This window comes from Camarhynchus parvulus, chromosome 5, assembly GCF_901933205.1.
Source record: "Camarhynchus parvulus chromosome 5, STF_HiC, whole genome shotgun sequence".
NCBI lineage: Eukaryota > Metazoa > Chordata > Aves > Passeriformes > Thraupidae > Camarhynchus > Camarhynchus parvulus.
In genome coordinates, this window is record NC_044575.1 from 28,814,058 (window position 1) to 28,838,396 (window position 24,339).

Sequence of the window (24,339 nt, forward strand, 5' to 3'; positions counted from 1 at the left end):
GCCAATTGCAAGAAGTGGAGGAAAAGGGATATCGTTAAAAAGATGAAATACTGAACAACAGTATGTTGATACATACAGGCACCTTAAATGAAACTACTGCTCTGAAGAGCTTCATCTTTTGCTCATATTCCATGAACATTTTGATGCTCCTTACAAAAACCCACCATTTTCTTCATAGTCAAATAGAAAATCTATTTTCCAAGTAATTTCCACACAATTTACACACTTTCTTCCTTTGGCTGAAACACAGTGCCATGGAGGAAGGTGTGGTAGGGGTACACTCCCATTGATCTGAAGCACAAAAGCACTAAATGTTACAGGGCTATCTTTACAAAAGGGGAATTTTTTAGTGTTTTTCAGGATCACAAGATTCTGATTAACAAAACTATAGCACCCACTGTGCTCTCCTCAGACAGCATGAGCAACAGTCATGCCTGCAAGAGATGAACAATTTCTTTGAACACATACTGGTTTTTAGCAACAGAAAACATTAAGCAAACAGTGCAAACACCACAAAGAGAAGAACGTAGCTATAGCCACAGTTATCTTGCAATGCTTTGGATCTCTAAGTAGCTGCACTTCTTGCAATAACAGTTGGTCTCTGCTGACTGACATAAACTTCAAAAATTATTTTTTTTAAAGAACCAAAATGATTCTTCTATTCGCACTGAGAGCAGACAAACTCCAAACTCTCTTACAAATTAATGGCCTGTCTTCAGTTGTATTTGACACAGGAGAAAGGCAGAAAGGAATCCTACACAATACTTCGTGGAATGCAGTTTCACTGGAATTTACTGGAACACATTAAGAGATTACCATTGCTAAAAGGAAGAGGAATTTCTCTGCCGTTTCCTCCACTACTTGTCCCTCCCTCTGATCATGGCTTCTTCCTGCTTTGTAACACTTTCAGCAGTAAGATATGACACACTGTCCCCTTTCTTTTCCCATTGTGAGACCCCACACAAGCTGCCTCAGACCAACGAGCTGTGACCTCAGTGGTGGTGCTGCAGGGTATTGTGTCTTCTTCAGGCAGCACGACACGAGGTGCCAGCAGTGTGATGGAGAACGTGATCTTTACAAGACTCTACCTCCCTGCTCATGCCAGCCCACCCAGCTCTGTGCTACAAACAGGCATGATGCTGCCTGAGAGCTTTATGGACTGTATCAACAGCACTAAATTGAGAAGCCTGTAAGTCAAATCTTTGCTTACTGTCTGGGTTTGGAAAGACAGGAGTCTGCTAAGGAAGGCAGGAGCCTCCCCTGAAATTGAGAATGTAAACCCTCCCCACCCCTCCGAATTGCTACAATTTTAAATTAAGGGGCTCTCAGGCAAAGATATGGGAGCAGGCAATAACAGTTCTTTAATAGGGAAGAAATAAAAAGAATAAAATAAACAATACAGTCCACTGGAACAACACTGACAGAGTCAGAACCCAACCTGACACCCTGTTGGTCAGGGTGTTGGTGGCAGTCCGATTGAAAATGTGGCTGCAGTCCTCTGAAGTATCAGGTGTGGTTCTATTGGAGCAAGGAGGATCTGTAGAGAAGGATGTAGTCTTCCTCTGAAGATCCAGGAGGAAAAGGCAGCTGCTGTTCCTCTGGGGAATCTCGTGGAGAAAAAAAACCTGAAACTGCCATTTCAGAATCTCGGAGTATATGGGGTAGCAGTGCTTGGCTCCTCCCTCTGGGCGGAGCATCTCACAATGGGATGTTATAGTTCTTATCAGTCATGCACCGATATTCAATAGTCTGTTATCAGCGGAGGTCCCCTCCCGAGGAAGGTGTGAATGTGGTCATTCAAAGAGAGAGATAAGGCAAACTGCTCACTTGACAAGGTAATCAGCCATACAGATGGTAATGGAAAACATCTTGCATGCAATCTTCAACACTTACCCAACAGGAGTTCAAGACTTTCAGAATTCCATAGTGATGCCCCTTCATGCTCAGCTGCTATTGACTACAAGCTCTGAACAAACTTGAGCTAGCTGTGATCACTCTGCACAGCTTAACCACAGGATGCACCTTTTGGGACTGGGCATTTATGATCACTGCAGTGAACATGGACATGGTAGATAACAGCCTTGCTTGGTCATACACCTTGGCTAAGGTACAACTTCCAATCCTGCTAACAGCAAACACACGAGAAACATATTACACCCCTCTGCTGTTTCCCCCAGAGCTGCTGTGTGCACCTACAAGCACCCAAAAGCAGACAGCAAAGGGTCTGGTACACACAGCTCCTTGCTGCCACTGATGGCTGACTTGTTCATAAGATTACAAGGTAGGATAATTCAATTTATTAACAAAGGGGAAAAAAAGTCACGTTCCCCTTTTTTCTTTCTAGGATACTTATCTTCCATTTTAGTGAGCTAGTTCATCCTTGTGATAGGATGGGCATCAAAACCAGTTCAAGGCAAATGAAAGGAATAGGCAGCCAAGAGTCAGTAGGAATAAGAAAAGATGTGAGATCTTTCCTTCTTGAAACCATTCTCACTTTGTTTCCAGTGCGCCACAAAAGCCACAGACTCACATAACCATAGTATCCACTACTAGAAAATGTGCTGAAACAGAACACACTAACAAACTTATACTCACGTATTGGTGAGGTATGAAGTTTTCATTGGCACACTTTGCAACGATCACATTATTAACAAGTATCAAGCTCTCTAAGTGATTCAGTCACCCCAGACTTGTGCCAAGATAATCTTTGTGCTGTGCCATCACGTATTTTATTATTTATGCACCACATTTTAAAAAAATGTTGCCATGATTAAGGAACGTTTTTAATAGAAAAAATACCTAAGCACACTATATTACATATTGCTTTCCTTCAAAGGTAACTAACTTTGAAGCCTTCCAAAAAAAAAAAATCAAAAGAAAAATGAACAAGAAGAATAATGCAACTGCTTTTTTTAAAATCTTCCAGATTCCTCCATAACCAGGAACTCCACAGCACTGTTAGCTGTAAGACTGAAAGTCTTCTTCACCTTTTATGTCTAACTCAAGCAATGCCTCTGAACCTGGATTTCAGTTTCTGATGTATCCTTCAGTAACTAATATCCTAGATTCCCTGCTATACTGTTTAAAAAAATCAGTTAAAAAAAGCAGAGTCCTACCTAAGTAAATGTTCCTCTCTGACGTGTTCTGAGGATGGAAATTAAGCATATTCTGAGTTCTATGACTTCACTGACAGTTACACATTTCCTTAAATACATATCTAAATACTATCTTGAATAAGCAGACTTCCTCTGAGATGAAGCTATATGCATATACAAAATGCTTATTTTGGAATAAATTGAAAATTATTCCCATTTCTCCAAGCCTGCAGAATCAACACAGATGCAGTTCTCCCATAAGATGAGTCCAGCCACAAGACGAGGCTGTTAACTAAGCACTAAACTTGGCATCAAATTCCCTGTCACACTTCTGCAGCCTCACCTACTGCAAAATTCTTTTATCAGGTACAGGTAATTATCATATATATAGATGTATGTATGTATGTATTTTCATGTATCTTTGTGCAGCTCCCATAATACAGTTTGCACCTCACTTTGAGAGTATGCAGAGTACTCCATACTCTCACTAACTCAAACATGCTGTGGGTCACTAACAAAAGGAAAGAGTTGGTCCTTTGCTACAGTTATGAAAAAAAAGACACCCAGAATCAGCAAGCTCCTCAGAATAGATACATCTATCTTCAAAAGTTCAACCATATGCCCTTACTCAAAAGTGCCAAGTTTTATTTTTCCATGAGTAAAACTTTGGTCATGAATACTTTGCCAGTTAAAGTGCCATTTAAACGAGACCATACATTTTCAGCAGTCACTTGTCCTTACAGGCACTCAACTTGAAGCCTTGACTACTGACTTCAGTGGCACATTTAAAAATTTTATTATTTTTTGCCAAAGTCTCCTTCATGAATCTGAAAGACATGCTTACATTCCATTCTGCTATCCTTTGAAATGGTTTGACATATTCAGAGAGTTGCATATAGGTATTTGAGGGAATGGTTAAACTTGTGTGTGATATGGAGAGAACACCCAGGCAGACAAAGGAGATCTGTTGCCAAACAGCTCTGTGAGTTCTGGTGAGGAATCACATTTGTGCATGGACAGCATCAGCTGAGTCTCACACTTTGCTTCATACATGTGTGCACAGGACATCATGCTGGTTTTGATGTTAATGATGCTGTTTCTTACAAACCACCAAAAAGAAGGTCTGGATTGGCCTGATAGGTGCCACACTTGAGAGAAACTACCTGCTAAACAGTGCTTGGAAACAAGCTGGGCTTACTAGAGAGTCCAAGCAGACTTACTAGAGAGAGCTTTGCATTAAACTAGCAATAGCACTTCTTCAACTCTTCATTGTAGATCTGCCATTACTTTAACCTGTTTAGCACAGGAGACATGCCACATCCTCAGGCTAAGTAGGTAAGGAAAATTTGCCTCTGTTGGGGTCACTTTGGACAAATACTGGACAGCTTACCAACCAAGCACAGCTTCCTTTCAAGAGGTTCAAAGCTAGTCATATGTTTATTAACTTCCAGCAGAACACTCAACAGTGAGAATATTGCTACATGGTATTTTGATGTTATCATACTGAAATACACAGAATTTTAAAAGATATTATACATAAAGAGCACCTAGTATTTTAAGAGGAGCTCCTATTTCCGATATCAACTACTGGAACAAAATATTTTCACTGCCACTAAGACTCACAAAAAGCCATCGTACCTCTCCACACACAACTGTGTCCTGACATGTGCAACAGGTAAGGAAGCTTTGCTATTGCATTTCTGTTCCTACTTCTTGATGAACAAAGGGTGTCAGGTTTCTTCAGTCAGCAACTGTCCCTGAATGAAAAACACTCTCCGCTGCTAAAAGAGGGAAAAAAAGAGTCAGCTAGACAGCTCAGTAACACTAGAAACATGCTTCAATGCAGTCTCCCATGGAGTTCAACAAACCACTGCCTTTAACTTTCAGCCTATTCCTTTACCATTGGTTAAGAGAGCTATTTAACAAGTGAAAATTTACAGTCCTCAGCCTTCCAATTCTGACAGAATTACCAACTCTTTGGAAATTCACTCGGATTCAGATTTCAAAATCCTTTCTGGGAAAAAGTCTATTACCTAAAATATCACACAAATGACGGACTACACAATTTCCCAATCTTTTACTTCAATTTTTACTGCAGCATAGCTACCTCAGATTGTAAAATAACCCCATATAACAATTAGAAGTGTCATGACAGCAAGAAGAATTAGAAAACCCAGAGATAAACACAATAAGACAGCAGGAACACTTTTTCAACTTCCTAATTTTAGGCGTGTTAGAAAACCTCCACAACTTCCTCCTCTGATTCCTTTCTCACTTTTTATAGGTGCCAATACCTGTAAAAAAATGGACACAAGGATTTCTCAAGGAAAACAGCACTCAGGTTCCAGATAGATCACTGTTACTTCTAAGATTTAATCTAAAAGTCAACAACAGCGTTAATATCCCATTTAAATCTTCATATGTTGTTGTGAAAACAGAGTCACCTTCAACTGATGTGATTTCAGCAGATGCTAGTTTTTTTGCAAGCATATTAGAAAAGTAAAAAAAAAAAACCTTACTTTTTGTGCCTAAACTCACAACATTCCCATTTATTTGGAATAGCAAAGTTCCTGCATATGCAGAAAATCCCTGCAGGTCCTGGGAGAGAGCTGGCCTAAGAACTTCACACAGAAGAATAAGCAAACTATATTTTGTTTGGTTATTTATACAGTACAATTTTTCAAGTACTCCTCCTGCCCATCCTAGACCACACTGAAATTACAAAACCTGACTTTGTCATCCTTGTAAATCCAGTTGAGTAAATAAGCTGTTTTCTGTAAACTTGTGGTCTCAGCCTCCTTGTTAGTTTATTGCAAAATTAAAGGGACCTCAGCACAGAACTATCAATCAGTAACCAGCAAAGGTAGAAAGTCTTCTGGAATGTACCAAAAGGCAAAAAACCACACTATTTCATGAACTGGCTGTTTGTTAAAGGAATGAAGCAGAAATCCCCATTTCGCATGCCACACTATTTAGGAAAATTCTTATTAAAGGCTTCCTATTGAGCTGGGAGAGCAAGCACAAGAACACTTGCAATAATCCCACATTACTCCACCCTTATTAGCCCATGAATTTTGTGGTTTTCACTGTGCCCAAGAAACGTCACTAGAGAGCACCAAGTACAAGTGACAAGTCACTGGGGCTGGGATGATAACCCTGCCTGCTGGAGGAGAAGAAAAGGAACTTTTCCTGATCCCCAGCCAATCTGCCTTCCCATCCCTGAGAAGACACCTCCCTCCCTTTCCCTGAAGAACAGGGCTTTTCATGGGGTATTCAAGTAATGGCTCAAAACAATAAAGGACAGTGCACTAAGCAATACCACAAAGTCAGATGGGGCTGGCAGCAAGCCTGAAAACAGCAAAAGGGAACAGTGAGGAAAATAGGGTGAAAAATCATGCTTCAAACAGCTGTGAGAGCAACAGCCTCCTCCTTGAAAACCTGTTAAAGATCCTCAAGACTGGCATCAGTCTGCTCAAGGAAGAATCCAAAATTACCACTATCTGTGACAGTAACAGGGTACTTGTGGCCTTCATCTAAGCTACACACTGAATTAGCTTTTTCTTCAACTTCTGTTTTTTGGGGGAGATTTTCTTCAACATCAGTGGCCATTTGACACTAAAGCTGTCAAAGTTGTGCAAGACCTCAGCAGAACTTCTACTTAATACTCACAAGGAATAAAACATGCTTAAAACTGAGCATTTTTGGTGAAATCATGGAGTTACAAACACAAAAAAGAAAGGCCTGAATGCAATACCGAGAACTCCTAACCAAAACACAAGTTTTCAAGAGAGGATATCAAGTGCCCACAGCTACAGCAGCACTTGAAGCCAGTTACTGCTCCACAGGGCCTCACCTCACAGGAGATTGGCTTTTAGTGAGAAAAGCCTCAGCACAGACAGCTCTGGGCTCCAGGACCAAATTAAACATATTTATATCACAACTATTATAATGACAAGAGATTAAATATATATACCTATCTTCATTCTTAGAAAATGCAAACTCTTTTGACTCACACAAACCAGATACAAAAGAAAAAAGCCAACAGTTTTCATCTCAAATCCAAGCAAATGACCACACCCACCCAATGCTTATCCCACTAGGTGTCTTGTATTCCTAAGCTGAGCAGCCAGCAGCCCCAGCAGCTCAGGTTTCTGTGGGAAGAATATAAATAATGTCAAATACTGTATAAAGCCCAGACATCACAAGTAAAAAACCTTCTAATACATGAAATTCCCATATGCAAAGTCAAACACCACTTCTGGTGTTTAATCAAGGCCTAAGATACTCAAAAGTATCTTTACATGTTTTACTAAAATGGGTGTAGCACAAAGCTGCTTCGCTGCAGGCGTGAGCAATACACAAATGCTCACATTTAACAACTGTTGCTAACCCAAATCAGCTGGAAGATGAAGTACCCATTACAGCCATCTTGCCTATAACATGAGAGGAACAGGCTGGTAACAGTGATACACAAGCTGGAGGGAAGCAGGCAGATATTTTCAGACACAGCATAGCAGCTACCCTGACTGAAGGCAAAGCCAAGAGCTGTTAGAATTCACATCTCAACCAATGTTACCAGAATTTGGCATAATTCCCTGAATAACAGATATATACACATAAACCACTGGAAGCCTATTGAGAACCACTTCCTAATCCCATATGCAATGTACACTCCTACAAGTGCTGGCCTTGCCTCAGAGGAATTTCAACTGCAGCTATTTTCATCAGAATCCAGGGGAAAAAAAATAAAAGCAATTGAACAACACAGAAACAAGAAAGCACAATTCTCTGGAAGGCTCACTTACACCTTTTAAAAGATTAGAGATCTGTTGATCAGGACACATTGTTGGTTAGCAGCAACCTTATTAGAGCTCTTAGGCGAGAGAGAACTTGCAGCTCTTGTTTTGCCAAGGTATCACTACCCAAACTTCTCCTCTTTCATCCCTCAGTGAGACAATTCATAGCAGCAGAGGTGATTTTATAGTTATTGGATTTCATGGGGTGTAAATAGGACTTGGAAGAAGCCAAGGTATCTTTCAGACACTAGTCACTGTATTTACATCAAACTTACTCTGCTTTGCATATGAAAAGCACAAAGTTATGCAATTCTATTCCATAAACCTTTTGAAGAAGTGTCTATTCATATCTCTGCCAGCTGCTTAAAAAGCATCACAATGAATTAAAACTTCCACCAGAAAAAAAAAAAGAGAGACAAAGCAAAACAAAAGCATGTTGTTCTCAGGCAGCTACAGGCCTTCAAGTTGAAATAGCTACCACCCAGCAACAGCCTGAGGTCTTTGGCCTTTCCTACTCTGTGAACGAGGAGCGCAGCCAACACAAACGTAATGCTCAAAATCCCCACCACATCACCCTTGTGCTGTGCTGCCCAGGAGAAGGGTTTGTGTGCCTGCCCAGGAGAAGGGTTTGTGTGCCTGCAAGGCCTTCACATCCAGCAGCTTGCATAGACCTGTTTGCAGAGATGTGCATCCCCCAAGAGGGATGGCCACCCGCCTTCGTGTCCTGGCAGGCGCCCAGAGCTCCCAGTTCAGTTTCCAGCAGATCTCCCTCCCCTCCACCCTCCCCTCCAGCCCCTGCTTAATGATGGCTTTCTGAATTGAGCTTTGTCATGTGTCTAGCTAGAGATGGCAGTAAGAGACTGCTCTGACACTGGCTGAGGAAACACAAAGTACCTCTCAAGAAATCACTGTAATCCACAGGAAAGATTTACATTCAAACTTGCTGCACTCTAAAAGCAGTGAACACCACTGTTTAAAAGAGTTTTCTGATGAATGCCAAATTGTCTTGCAACAGAATTATGAACTCACAGTTCACTCTTAGACTCTTTGCTGTTCTCTGCAGCAGCGTTTTTTGTTGGTTGAATTTGTTTCATTTGAAGGATAGGGAAGAAACTGGGTTGCCTGGAACACCAGCAAAGTTGTACAGAATTTCAGTTCTGCACTGGCATGTTCCAGATTGAGAGGAGAGACATCTCCTACACTTTTATAAGACTGCAAAGAAGTAAAAATTTATGCTAACTTTTTCCCCAATGAAAAACCTAGTTAAGTTTATTGGCACTTCTCACTGGGAGAAGAAAACAGACTGAAGGCTCTTTCCTTTCACTTGCTGTGTTCAGACCTTCTGCCATGCATCTATCCTCCTTCATCCAGCACTTCAAATTTACCTAGACCTACACAAATTCTTTGACATTAAGCCTCACTATCTTCTGGTGGAATAAATGTATCGTTGCCCCTATTGTAGACAGATGCACAGACACTAAGCAAATTGACTAAAGGTACCACAAATATTTACTACCATTCCTAAACCCTGATTTTAGGAACTGAGAAGTTGGAAAGGGTCATATTCCCCCAAGCACTCTAGAACACCTCAGACTATCTAGTATGTAGCCAGCAAATTCTATATTTACAATTCTTTCCATATTTGGGGTGCATTTTAATTAGATTTTTTATACCTGTCTATACTTAACTTTTTCCTAACAACTCAATAGGAATAGGAAGTAATTGGAGAAGTGTCTTATTCATTACTAAACTAATGAAATACTCCTAACAAGGTCTACTTAGGGCTCATGGCCCATTTCAAGTTGATAATTAGTGTACCAGCATTTTTATTTCATTTTGATGTTTTGGCAAGCCCATCAGAAAGACCATTTATACCAACATACACATGCAGGTCTTGAGAGATATAGCATATAAAGCACAACTTAATGTCATTAATTCCATTAATTCCTCAGATCCTTTCCAATTAGTTCCTTCAAGCCTTCAAGGCAGGGGGTCACAGGGGACTCACTGAATCTTGGACACAAACTGAAACAGCTCAATGGCCTACTGTAATTTACAGCTTTGCTGAACAGTTTTAAAAACACTTTCCCTAACTCCACCTTATTCCACAACATGACTCTATGCCAACATTCTTAAAAGGAGGACAGTGTTAGTTTAGACCTCTGCTCGGTATCTTGTGGAGCAGCAGGAAGTACTTCCAGGATGTGCTGGAATATTTGTTCCCCTTGTCCATTCATTAAATTTCACATGCAGGTAACTACTACCACAATCACATGGCTTATTTTTTTTAATACACAACATACTTTACCAGTACCACAGAAACAGAGCAAATCTTTTCTAGCCTATGGTTATGCTAGAGAACACAGAACGTTTTACACCACGCCTTTTGGAAAACTTTTCTTACTGTGCTATGGCCTTTCACTGAACACATTTCAAGATCCAGGATTTTTATATCTGTCTAATGGCTATGCTTAGATAATCATGTAGGCTTTATTTCAGTGTATACAAAGGTCAGTAGGTTTGAAGTACAGAGTAACAGGGAATTTGGATATATAACTCCATCCTCCCGTTTGCTCAAGCTATTTGACAGGTCTGTAGAGTCTTAAGGCAGTAATTGATACTGCATAGAAGCCTGACAACCAATATATTGATAATTTTTACAAAACAAACTAGACACTGACTGTTGCAGCATACACACAGTCTATGCTGCAGTTGAGAGGGCCACAATACACAGAGTATCACATACAGAGAGTATCACCACACAGCTTCAGAAAGCTTCAGCCCACACACAGTAACACCATACCACAGCAGAAGGCTTCAGGTGCTTGCCCATACACAGTAACATCAGATCACTTCAGAAGGCTGCAAGCAGCTGCCCCTCTTGTTCTTTAGCCCAACTTTTCACACCCCTCATGTTCATGCATTGCACCTGCATGCCCTTTGGTGGTTGGTCAGTGCCCCTGGGCACTCCAGGTCTCATTACCTTCAGTGCTGCTCACCTGACCCACACAGCTGTAGCCCACTGGGGATGAGGCTCAGCCACAGCCCCATTCCCAGTTACCACAAACTGTGTACCTACAGCTGAATCCAGCATTTAGTGCAGCTGATTTAGTGAATGCTGTGCTCCTGCTGATTTTAAAGTTCAGTTACCAACCTCTATAGCTGTAATGGCTCTAAAAAAGAGAAGTCAAAGAAGAAATAAAATACCCAGATGCTGAAACAAACAGCCTCTCAAGTTGCTACCAGTTTCCTTTCCTTCTGAGTCAGTGCTCAGAAAGCTATGAAAGAACAGGTGAGAATGAATTACATGTATTATAAGCTGTAGATATCTATTAACATTTCATTTTAGACATTTTCATAGACTGAATTGCATTTATTCCCTTAGAGCCTAACCTACAGTTTAGCTAATAATCTTTCTCTGCCAGGAATATTTGTAGTATTACAAGACTATCAGTACCCTCAGCCTCCCTTAAAATGCAACAACACAAAACACACCAGTCTGAGCACTGGGTAGTACTTTTCTTCTGTACCAGTGACTATTTTCATAATCAAAATATTTTAGTCCCAGTGGACTGAAAGTCAAAAGTTTTACCACCTAGCTTTTTGAGCTTTGTAATATATCAACATACCTCTAAAACGCAGTGCAATATTTTTATGCAAAAGAAGATTACTTGGGTATATTTTATCAGTCTCCTAAACCTGCAGACTTAGACAGTTAAGAGCATTAACCTTTGACGTTTTTCCTCTTATAATATTCAATACATTTTCTAAACTTAGATATTCTGAAGAAAATCTAAAAGAAATAAATGCAACCTATACAAAAGACACAGCGGTGGACTGTGTTACAAAGTTTTATTAGCACTCTTTGAAGACTGCTATAGCATTTTAGGAAGCCTTGTTACACAGTAGTAAGATTATCCTAGGTGCTTCTTCCACAAAGCACATTCAAAAAAAAACTAGCAGTTATAGATAAATAGTTTATAATGAGACAGGAAAAAAACATGCCCAAACATGTATGTGTATAATTGTTTTCCAAACATGTCAGATCCGGTATCACTTAGAGAAAAGAAGAGGAGAGGGGACATAAATCATCCAAGTTTCTTCTCGTCAATATTTGGGGGAAAAATAAAATTTTGTGGCATAAAACATTCTGGAATTTCGGTGGCATTGTCTTTGCCCATGTAACCTATTTTTTTCTAAATCTTTTCACTAGGAAATATAGTTAGTCTGTATTTCTCCAATAAAATTGGCCTTTATATCACATTTTAAATTTCTATTGAGCTACCCAACTTACTTGGAGTGTATTTTCTTGGAAGCATGAATAATTAGAAACCTTTTTGACACTTAGGACTCAAGATGGCAAATGAACTCTGAAAAATGCAAGGAATCATTTTTGTGCTGAGACTGCAGCGTGACACACACCCCCCCTTTGGCTTGCTAATCACTGAGTATAGGTCCGCTGCTTCCAGTGGAAATGACACTGGGTCTACCAGTATCAGTGTTTTGGTTTGTTGGCACCTCACTTTTTATGTAAATATTTGTAAACACTTAATAAAACCAACCCAGATATCTTTATTCAGCTATTTGGGTACTCTAGACTATTTACAGCTGTTACTAGAACAACAGAAATTTTAGTTGATGTCAGGTGAACATAAACAGGCTGTGGCACCTTCGGTGATCTTAAACTCTCAGAAAACCTTGGAAATGGTACAGGATTTCAGCTTTTGCACAATTTGAAATTATCTGTTCTTTAGGAATAAACTTAAGCAGGCAATTTTTGCACCTCATTCAAACAACCCAAGTGCAACAAAAATTTGCTGTCCATCCTACAAACTACACATACAGGCATCAGAGAAAAGCAGCTGGTGTTTTCTGGACAGCCAACTGAAATTTTGCAGCAGCTCTAGATGAATTGTTCACTGCAGCTAGGAATTTTTAAATATCATTTTCTCAATTTGTTAATAAAATTCACAGGCTCGTGCATTTTCCTTGGACTCCATAGAAACTGCTTCATCTAAAGCCTTTCTTAAAAAAACACATCAGAGTCTCCATTGTAGAGTTGCACAAAAAATTGCAAAGATAGTAATGTTAAAAATTAATTACATTAATTTAATTTAGAGAAGGACTTAAGAGGAGCAAATTATGCTTTAGTCAATAGATTCTGTTGCCCCAGTAGGTTTTCTGCAGCCCCATGACTGGAACAGCTTCTTCCAGTGAGGAGTGAGATACTTGAGCAAACACATAGGAAACCTGGCCTAGATTAGAAATGCATTTCTGGATAGGACTGAAGTGTATGAGCAAACATTGTGGGAAATCAGGAGCAAAAAGACCAGCAAGATGTTTCCAGTCAGGCAGGAAGTGCATCTTCAGACGCACTGAGTGTGGGTCCTGAGGTAGCAGCTACAGATGCTGAGACACTGGGATTGGTACTGACAGCAGAATAGTAGGTCAGTAACTTTCTCAGGAAAGGATAGGATGTACTTGCAGAGTCTCTAAAACAAAGGTTAAAGTAATTCAATGCAAGATACTTGAACTTCAAAGCACGGTGCAGTGGCAGAGCAGAGTGTGTGACAGATTAAAGCTCACTGCTGATTCTGAATCTCAGTGAAAATTTTTTCATGTTTAGCTGGATACTAATTTACAAAATACCTAGTGTGGTGTGGAGATGTACAGCTTCTGGGACAGAAGGGCATTTATGGCATGCACCCCTTCAGTTACGCTGTCTGATTCCTGCCATCATCCAAATGTATCAACTAGGAAATTGTTTTCAGCAGTAGTGCTATCAATTCAATAAAGTTATTTTTTCATTGGCTATTCCTTGGGTCTAATTAAAGATAACTATAGCTTGTTTTACAATAAATTTCTCCTCAAAAAGTTACTTATTGTTTTTCTATTTAAAACAATCCCTATCTGCTGTAACCAAGCCTTAAAATTCTCTGCATGAAAGGAACATCATATAATGGATAGATTGTACTCCAGCTGCCTCTTAGACTTATCTTCTCATCCAGAACATTAGATATACACTGTAGAAAGTAGCCTGACAAGGTAAGTTCTCATTTTGAATTTTATTAATATTACACAGGTTTTTTTTCCAGACTATGTAAGATTTATTGCAAGTCTAGCTTTTTTGATCCTAAAGGAGTTACACAAAAGTGAAACATGATCAGAGATTTGTCTCTGTTCAGCTTCATCCTTTTGTGCATAAATACATTCACAGAGAAACAATCAACTCAGACTTTTTCTCCTCTTATTAACTCTTCACCTCGATTAATATTCAAGCAAGAACAGGAGGGAGCAGAAGTCCAATCGCATGTTCTCTAATCCTGGTTCTGAGGCTAAGTAGCTGCAACTGCTTACCGATACAATAAATTCTTTGTGCCCTGTTTTCAAAGCAGGCCTAATGCCTACCCCATAAGAGTATTGTGGGATTCAGTATTTTGTTTTCCTAATGCTTTGAACTCACTGCATCAAGTGCGATTAAAATCACCACCACAAACCATCCTGTGTTCCCAGAGTCTTCCAATGTATAGCTGGGCAACCTCTAAATACAATTTAGCAGTAATAGTTGACCTCTGTAGGTTCTATGCATGGTCTTGTAACAAAAGTCTTACAATTCCCTTCGAGAAAAACCACTGGCTTTTTTTTTTTTTCCTTTTGGCATTTTTGGCTGGGTGGGGGGGGAGGAGTTGATGTGTTTTTTTAAATCCTTTGCCTTTGCTTGAGTTGGGAGTGAAAGCATGGCTGGTTTGCACTGCAAGTTTGGGAAGGGTAAATCTGAAAAATTCCTCATGGCTCAACTTCTGGTATGTTGTACAACATTCTGTAAAGTATTAGCACTGTATTTAAAACAGACGGAAAGTAACAAATAGATGCCAGATTATTATTTAGATGTTAGCTATGATCTGTGTTCTTGGAAACAAGTTTTGGTCTCTCTTGAGCTTACTAAGGGTGTTTTAAAGAGCTGTTTAATAGAGCAGGGAGTACTGAATAGTTCCAGAACAGCAAAGACGACAAAATAACAGCAATGCAGAATAGCTTCAAATCAGCTCTGTACTAATTTATTTTCTGAACTGGGTATCTCAGATCATTCCTGTGCCAGTAAAAGGCAAATAAATAGTTATTTTTTAAGGTGTTACAAGATCAACAAGTACAGACTTTGGACTACTTTTAAAACATGAGGCTCAATAAGGAGCTGTATATATCAGAGTAAGCAGCACAAAAAAATATTCTGTTCCTCTCTGCAAAAGCACAGGATAAAACACACACACAGAAAGATCAGGTCAGTGCTGAAATAAAATACTCCATCTCAGATATAAAAGCTGACTTTTTAACAGACTGGAAGAAACATCAGTGATTACCTAGATTTCAGTCCAAACTCCATCTCAACAGCCAAGAAAGAACTGTTGCAGAGGAAACTGCAGCCTGCAACAGCTCACCGAGAGCTGTGTCCACACTGAAGTTTCCGAGAGAATGGGGAAGAGGCACAAATAATTAAAGAGAAGGCTTGATTTACAGAAAACAAATACCAAACTTCCTCCAGAAATGAACAGTGCCTGGAATACCGGCAGCAAATATAAATGGGAGGAACAGAATTGGCACACCTAGAACATGGTGGGACAGAGAGTCTTGAAAATGGCTGCTTTGGAGGTAAAGTTCCTGCTTCAAGTTTCACCACACTTCAAAGAATGAGGCCATAAACAGAAAAGCCATTCTCACCAAGCAAGAAGCCATCCACTCAGCAGTACAGACTGAGAGCTGCTCTTGCAATGAGCATCACAAGAAAGACTCACCATTCATTTTGTCACAGTTTCTATCCTGATTAAAAATAGCAAGAGCCAGCCTCAAGAATAAATGCAGACCCACTGCAAACCAACACATCTAAATGCTTCTCAATTTGATAAAAATGACCAATGCCTAAATGGGTCACAGTAGCCCAAATTCCACAGATAGTACTAAACTACAAGCTCTGTGAAACATATTTCTGAAATTCTGTGTGGATAGCATCAGATTTAGGTGATTAAAAGATAATCTAGATACAGATAGTTGCCAACTCCACCTTGCCAATGTGCAGCATTATTTTGGGGGACCAGAAAACCAGGAAGACATTTCATACAACTGAACAAGGTCAAACAATGCCCATTCTTCATTTTCCTTAAAACTTGAAGTACTTTGAGGATATAAAGGAAGAGTTAATAATGCATTGTATAGGACTGTATTCTTATTTACATTCTGGTTTGTGCTATAAGCAGATTCTCTCCATTCTTAGAGATTAAAATTTTTTCATCAGCTCCCATAACATTAAAACAACTACTGTAACAGGAGTGCATGAAACACCTCAGATAACCATTACTGTGGGATTCATAGTGAAATCTTGAGAACTCATAACACAAAGTAGAAAAAAGCTAACTAACAGCTCTGTCTGCACTACAAATCTAGTTTACTAAGAAGTCTAGTCACAACACAGTTCAATTCTGTAGCCTACGACCATAATTTGATAACATACATGTGTACACACAGCATGTACATGTTCTTTGCCCCAGATCTGGATCATGTCAGAGGCTTGTCCAGGCATAATCACTCCCTTCCCAATTCCTCTGTCCCAGGTCAAACCAGAACTCAAAAAATCCCCTGCCTTGCAGTGTGACATTGTAGGCTGGAGAAGGGCAAGGCCATTCAGCTCTGTGCTACCACAACAATTCCTTCCATCTCCTCTCTCAAACCAGGGACACATTTTTCAAACATAGGCAGAAGAATGCAGCTGAGTTATGCTTCCCCAGTAATGGAAGTATTTTGCTAAGCCTGCCACTCTGCTTCCCTGTACAGCTGCTTTCTTTGCCAGCATCTCAAACTGACTGTGTATGGAAAAGTATAAATTGAGGCAGAAACCACCTTCCAACTGAATAAGTACTCAACAGTATGAACACTGTAATAAGCCCTATATGTTCACACAAGCAGTTACTCAAACCATATCTCCATACATGAGCCACACAACAAACACAGACATATGTGGCAATGCTTCCCAAAACAAAAAGCCCAAACACAATAAAAAAGTGCGCTTGTATGAGATTTTTCAGAAGAGACTCTCAAAACACTACAAACAGATCCTGAATCTGAAAAAAAAAAAAAAAGACGCTTTAACATTTTCAGATGACCAAGGAAAACAGTGGACATGGGGCTGAAGAGAGAGGAAGCAATACTATCTGAGGCCATCAATGGGCCAACAAATCACCCTTAATAGGCAAGAAGTAAGAATACGTTTTATACAGTATATAAAAGCAAATATGACATGTCTAGGACATTGAACATGCACTATGAAGTCTGGCACAGAGTGTACTTGTTTGTAAGTCGGCAGCCAAGACATCCTGCATGTCCCAATTTTTCTCTTTTCCTTGAAGTTAAGAGGCTTCAAGTCAGAAAAAAAAGAAGACTCAGATAAATCACATCCTTGCAGATATTTTGCACAACTCCACTCTCAACTGTATTTTACTTGCCTAAGCCTAGACACTGGCGATACTGGAACAAGCTGATATGCAAAATTAGAAAGTTTTTCTAATTTTCACAAATATTTCTGTGTTGTTGGATCAAACAAAGTTTAAGTTAAACACTTCCAGGAAAACTATGGATCAGGAAATTGTAATAAATGCTCCAAGAGCTATAATCCAAAAGGGATGTATTAGTCTTCCTTCTTCTAGCTGAACATCATGGTTTTGCATGCACACATTCCTGCATCTATCTTTTGGATCCTTACGGACTTTGTTTCCCCATCACCCATTCTTTTGACTTCACCTTTTTTCAGAAATATTATTGAAACAAAGACAAAACACTTTAGAACACTCAACCAGGACTGGAAGAATTCTTTTAATTACAACTGAGAAGTCAGTAAAGCATTTGCAGATCTCTCTAAACCAGACAAAGCCTACTTCCCTTCAGAAATATAAGGACAGTTTTTCTGCTTTGAAAGACAAAGTTGTGAAGTTCACTAAAAGCAGCAGAAGACTGTAAGGGAAGTGTCTAATAATTTAATCTAAAACATTTAATCTAAAATTTCCTCTCAGTTCATTGGAGATCGTATAAAATGTTGGGCCCAGAATGAGTTAATACTGCAGAATTCATACATATTTCTAGAAAACAAAACATCAAAAGGAAGAGAGAAAAAAACTAAAGAACAATCTGAACAAGTATTCCTACTCAAGGCAGCACTTAAGCATGTACTCAATTTAAGGTATATATTTAAAAAACTAATTAAAATATGTTTAAGTGTTTTCCTGAGTTGATATCAAAGAATTCAATCAGACATTGATGCAAAAATTTGGCAGTATTTGTAGCATTGTATTTAATACTGGAATGCAAAAAAGTTATTTAAAGACAAATTGCTATATGAGGCAGAGGCTGTGTGTTCCTGCAAGTGTAAGTTGCAGCCAGCCTGGCTATGACACTCTGGAATTGTAGCCATAAGAATTATAACTTCAAAGGAAAAAAGCATTATAGCAGAACTGGAAGATGGACAGAGATCACAGAAACAAGGTGTTTTCAACAAAGTCTTACCAAGTAAATTCTTGAAATATGCACTTTTAAAAATACATCTACATTTACCATACCACTATTAAGAGCTTAATGGAAACAGTGTCAAATTAGAGGATGCAGCAACAGAACAAGATTTAGACAATCTTTTATGCTTAAAAAAAAGGCTATGGAACAGAAATCAGTATCTGGATGCAGAGGAGGAAGTAGATCTTGAGTAGATCACAATAATACTGCAGTGAACAAAGAGCAGAGAATGCACTATATTGTTGAATCTTCCTGAAGACAAACCCAAGCCATGAAAACATAATGAGGTTACACAGAGTTCTAGTTCTCCTCCATACTTCAGGAGAAGGATAATAAGCATAAAAGTTGACTCCAGTAACACCAATACTCCTACTAACAATTAAGACAAGGAAGTCTATTAAGATTATTGTTTTTAATTGCTTCATTTACAAACTGTAATCAGTGGTCAGCACTGAGCATTTCAGAGATATCTGGCATTACTAGGAAATATCACAAACAATCTGACAGCAATATCCCCAAAACTGAAAACTTCAGATGCTAGCCTAGCAATGACAAATTCAGAAAAGAGAGATGAAGTTAAAAGCATTTCAGCTCCAAAGTTATTTTAAAAACCTGCAGTTTTTACAGAAGGACTACATCTCAGAAAACACAGACAGGCCTAATAATAGGTAAAGGGAAAGATTTAAAGATCATTTTTCATAAACAACTAGACCTTAGAAAATGAATATTCAGACTAATCCAGCTGATTGAGAGGAAAATAAACTATAACAGTCAATACATAAGAATAAAGTCTAGGGAGCTGTGATGAACTGAAAAAGCAAATCAATGAAGACATAAAATCAAACAAACTCCTGAAGTATGTCTAAAGCAAGTAAACAAAGAATCTGCTGGCAAGAAAAAAGAAAAAGGGGATAAGGCTCACTTACAGAAGCAATATGATTGTGTTAAAGAAGTTTGCAATGAAAAATTGCACACAAATACTTATCCTGATCTCAGGGGATCAAAAAAAGATACTAAAGCAAAATGCATCAACAGGGTAGCCTGACGGGGGGAAAAAAGTGGCAAAGCCCACATTCAAGTAGATGAACTCCTTAAAATTCCACTGTAAAACAGCAGCATCACAATACACATAAACACACCCAAGTTCCTCTTCTCACTCCATATAGGCACCATATTCTTGCCCATTTGTACACTTATGCTCCATACCATTACTTTTTTCACAACACAAAATAAAATTCTCTCTTAAACATTGGCATAAAGCCCCCACCTGCATCTCCCTTGTTCTCAGGCCTTCCTGGATCTCCACAAACTCACCATTTGATGCACCAAATGTGCAATGTGAGGTCGTTTGGGCTGAGATACCTGGGAGTTGTTTTCCTTCTCCTTCAGAATGTTGATTGGTATAATGTATTATTACAGGAGAACATCTCACATTTCAATACATGCACTGTATAATAAACAACATTTATGTAAGTTTGTGATATCTCTGTTTTGAGGCTTTGCCATCTGTGTGTAGGTCATTTTCAGCCATTGAAGATAATATCAAATGCAATCTGAATAGAATTTTTTTTTTCATAAAACCATTTTAGACATGTTTTGAAAAGAAGAAAACATACTATTGGCACAACTACTGCTCCTGTGCTCCCTTGGAGACATCTTTATTGGCACCCATTATGGGAAAAAGCCCCACAACTCTAATCTCTATGACTTCTAGTATCTTTTCTACACAGAACAACCACTATAAGACACTGTATTTTCACATAGGTTTACATATGTTTTAAATGGAGTAAGATGAGACAGAAATAAGAAGCTACTCTGCCCTCTCCTGTATCTCATTTCCCTCCCTGAACTGCTGCCATTCCATGCAGGAAGGCATTTCTGTGGACTTACACTGAACAGGCCTAAACTGATGCAGTTGCCCAGGCTGGATGGAAGGAGAAGGGGATGGTTCCTTTCAGCGCTATGCTGTGTTACTGTGTGCACAGAACATTTGTAGAATTATAGGATAGAGTCTACCCTAATGCAGAGGTTACATCAGGGCCAAAAATAAGAGAATAATATCCCACCAATGCTATGATTTCATACCTTCAAAGGAGAACAAAAATCATAACTGCCTTTATGTTAGGCTCTTTTTCACTGCTACAATATGGGAAAACGCCATTTCATTACATCCTTGTTTCTGGTCCTGGTAGTTCTCAAAAGTTTAGATCAGCCAGCTATGACTGAAGAACTGGCTACAGCCCAATGTATACCTCAAACTATCATCCTGCTTGAGAAAGGTGAAGGAAGCCCTTACCTAATAGGCTGCCTATTTGTCCTATTTATTTTAAATGGTATTGTCTGGAGGTGTTCAGCACTTTGAACACTAACTTTTTCCCAGGGAGATGCAGATGAGAAAGCCAAGGAGCTGCTAAACAGACCATGAGATATTAAATGCAATTCACAGCTGCACCCTCCCCGTTCTCCAACCCACAAGATACATCTTTCACACGTTTGATTGTTGAACAACGCTGGTCAAGATTTACTAGTAATTTCCCAGGAAGCTTATTTGTTCAAAGATTACAGCAAAACTGCTGATCAGAACAATGCATTTCATGGCAGTATGTGTATATAGATGCTTTTCTCTAAAAGGAAAGGATTATACCTACGTAATATTTACACAGATCCACTTCTGCTGGAAATAGCATTTGCTACACTTCAGCTGGTGACTAACACACTGCCTGTTCTGCAACAGCAAGGCACCACTTACAATCTCTTCAGAAACTTTCTGTTTAATAAGCATTTAACTATTCTATAGGAAAAAAAAGCAAACAATCAGATTAAAAACTGAAGGAAACCTTGTAGCACACAATTCCATGTGTTTGGGAATTGCCTGTTGCATTCTGTTAAGACAGCTATTTAGAATAGCAATTGGTCACATCTCACATAGAGGCATCTGTTTTTCTCTCCAAGTTCATTGAAAGAAAGTTGAGCATGCCAAGAAATCAACTTCTAGTGAAGTTATTCTGCCACCTGCTGTTGCATTTATGGACATACTAGATATTTAAATTGGAATATTTTCAATTTAAAAAAATAATAAAAAAGGAGATATTTCCTCACTGGAGAAAAACTGATTATTAATTATAAACCATTAATATATTAGACTTTTTTCTTCTTTTTGATTTCTCAAGAATGTGACCCAAAATACGCTTATCACCAGGACTGAGGGGATCAGGGGTTGGGAGGAGAGCCCTGAACAGGGCTGTGGTTTAAAAAAAAACCAACAAACCAAACAACAACAAAAAAAACCCCAAACATATGGAAGGAAAGAATTCTAAAACCTCATAAAACTAAGTATTTTCATGAGTGTCATAAAATTCACACAGGCATAATTGTCTAAAAGCCTTCTAGTCTGAAAACTGCAATCCTAAACACTGCTGGAATCCTGTATCAAATCAAAGAACAGGTTAAATGAAATACTGAAATTCACCAGTTTACACTCACTGTCTGAGTGGGGGAGAAACTAGAGCAAGTGGTATTGAAAAGGCAACTCCTCTTACACCTTCAGTTCTATCAGTAATACAGCTGATGGTTTAGCAAACTTGACAAAGTCCTGTTCAAAAAAGTAAGTGACAAGAACGTGGCCATCCCAGCCACTAGCACCCACCATTACTTTTGGGATAACAACAAGTGCCATCCCCTCTTATCTGGCCATGCACAACACCCTTCAACAGAACTAGAGGGGCTACATCATATGCTGTCCTTATGTTGCCCATTGCTTTGCACATGCTGAAATACTTGTCCACAGTGCAGGCAGGTAGCAGCAGTATAGAAAGAGTTTGGGGAAAGGATGGAAAAAAGATGGGACACCCAAAAGAACTGCAGAGGGAGGTCAGGGAAAGCAGAGTAACTTGCTGAAAGATTATCTACTCACTTAAAGAATTCCTTTGGATTTTCAATTATTGTAATTAATGAAAGCTAAAACTCCAGATGTAACCTAAACTGCAGGACAAAAAAAAAAAAAAAAAAAAGATAAGCCTTGACCAGAGAAGGAAACTCTGAGTCCACAAAACAAATATCCATGCAACACATCCCTACTCTGTCCTACAACGGGTTCCTTACAGTAATGGGACAAGAGAGTTGCCTCTCGTCCAAAAGATTGGACTAAACTTGCTTAGCTCACGAGACCAGAGGGGACAAGCAGGGTTAACCACTCATTGTATGAAACATATCTACTTTGGTCTACTTTTAATTTAGAGCACTACTAAAAGCTTGCTCTGCTTCAGCTGATGCCCACTGCCATTTACAATGAATATTCAGCTGTTCCTTTAGGCTCTTCATCACTTTGATATCCTATTGCCTGTTATGAATTAGACAGGAGTACAACCCCTCTTTGCAAGCAGCACCTGCAAGGCAGCCTCACGCTCTTTGAAATGAAGCCTCCCAGCAATTTTAAGTTTGGCCCCTGGTCAAGTACAGGAATTAGTTCTCCAGACAAGAGCTCTGCATTCCACCGCTAGTTCTTCTCAGGGAAGTGCTCCAGCAGCCCCCAAATGAAAGAGCATCTCACCTGCTGTAGGGAGCCCCACACAGCTGTGCTCATTCCACTGGGCTGGGAAAGAGGGTAAGGACTTGTTGGCCAAGTTAGACAACCTTGATGCCTTGTGAAGGCTGACCTAGACCAGAGGCTAGACAGAGTTAGAATAAAGTAGGGATTTATTAAAAGGCCTCAATGGATACACCTTGGGCAGCATAAGAGCCCAGCCAGGGCTACATCCAAGATGAACCAAAATGGTCACAAAATGGACAACCAGTCACGAGGTCTCTCACTTTTACAAGTTCTGGTCCATTTGCATATTAGAGTTAATTGTCCAATTACAGCTTTAGGTTATGAAGTCCTATCCTTCTTGTTTTTCTCTCATTCTGCAATTGTTTATGCTCTTGGGCCTGAGATTTGGATGATTTGTCCTTGGTTCCCAGCTAGAGAAGGAACTATTTTGTCTACTTACTCTGAGAATAGAGTAGGTAATGAAGCTCAGAACTACACGCTAAGGCAGCACAGAATCCAAAAAATGTAAAATGTAAAACCTGAGGCACCAAGCTCAGCAGTGGTTTTGTCTCTTGCTTACCCAATTTCAAATAGATTTGTCTCATTGCTCAGCCCAGTAAGCAGAGTTGCAACATTAATTACTGCTTTTCATTTACAAGTCAAATTCTATTTCTAATTTGCATATCATGGGAAGAAGATTTTAACCAGACCTTGATATATTTATATAAACCCATCTCCATGTGTAAATAATTTATATGTGCTAAGCATTATTAGCTCTATTTTTTGAAGCAGAATGGAAAAAGAGACTAAGACATAAGCAACAAAAAGCCTGTAGCAGATCTAGTTCCTAATACAGATCTTGGTCTGTCTTTCCCTTGTAATGAACACTAAATAAACTTGCAAAATAGTACATCATGCATAAAAATCAAGTTTTTTTAAAAAGTGTTTTTACTAGCTCTGATTTCAGAGTTGTTTTCTGTACTAAAATGGAAGGTCATCCTGTACAAACTCAACTCAGTATTTTTTTTCTGCTCCTGAATTTTGTTATCCTTTGTTGCATGTGTATATGCAGTTGTTACATTAAGGATTTATGCAGATTTTTTACTTTTTACAGTAAGACAATTCCCTTTTTTGGGCCATAGATGGAAGCCAACTAGCATTTCTTCCAGCTATTGCATTCTAACATGATGAATTCCATTTTCCCCCCACAAGGTATTTTCCCATAGGAATTTCCATAAGGAATGTTATTCCTTGCAGTGCCCTGTTCATATAATTCTTGTCCCTTTCAACAAGGTAGATAATTAAGCACTTTTCCCCTGAAGCCAGATTATCTATTGATGAAACAAGATGTACTAACAAGGCCACACCCTAT

The 24,339-nt window shown here is 39.1% G+C and overlaps 1 protein-coding gene across 4 annotated transcripts in view; it reads right to left on the reverse strand.

The window, feature by feature from the left end:
• The window catches only part of RAD51B (RAD51 paralog B), a 395,953-nt gene that overhangs the window by 209,467 nt on the left and 162,147 nt on the right, over positions 1-24,339 (reverse strand). The gene's annotated exons all lie outside the window — the stretch shown is intronic.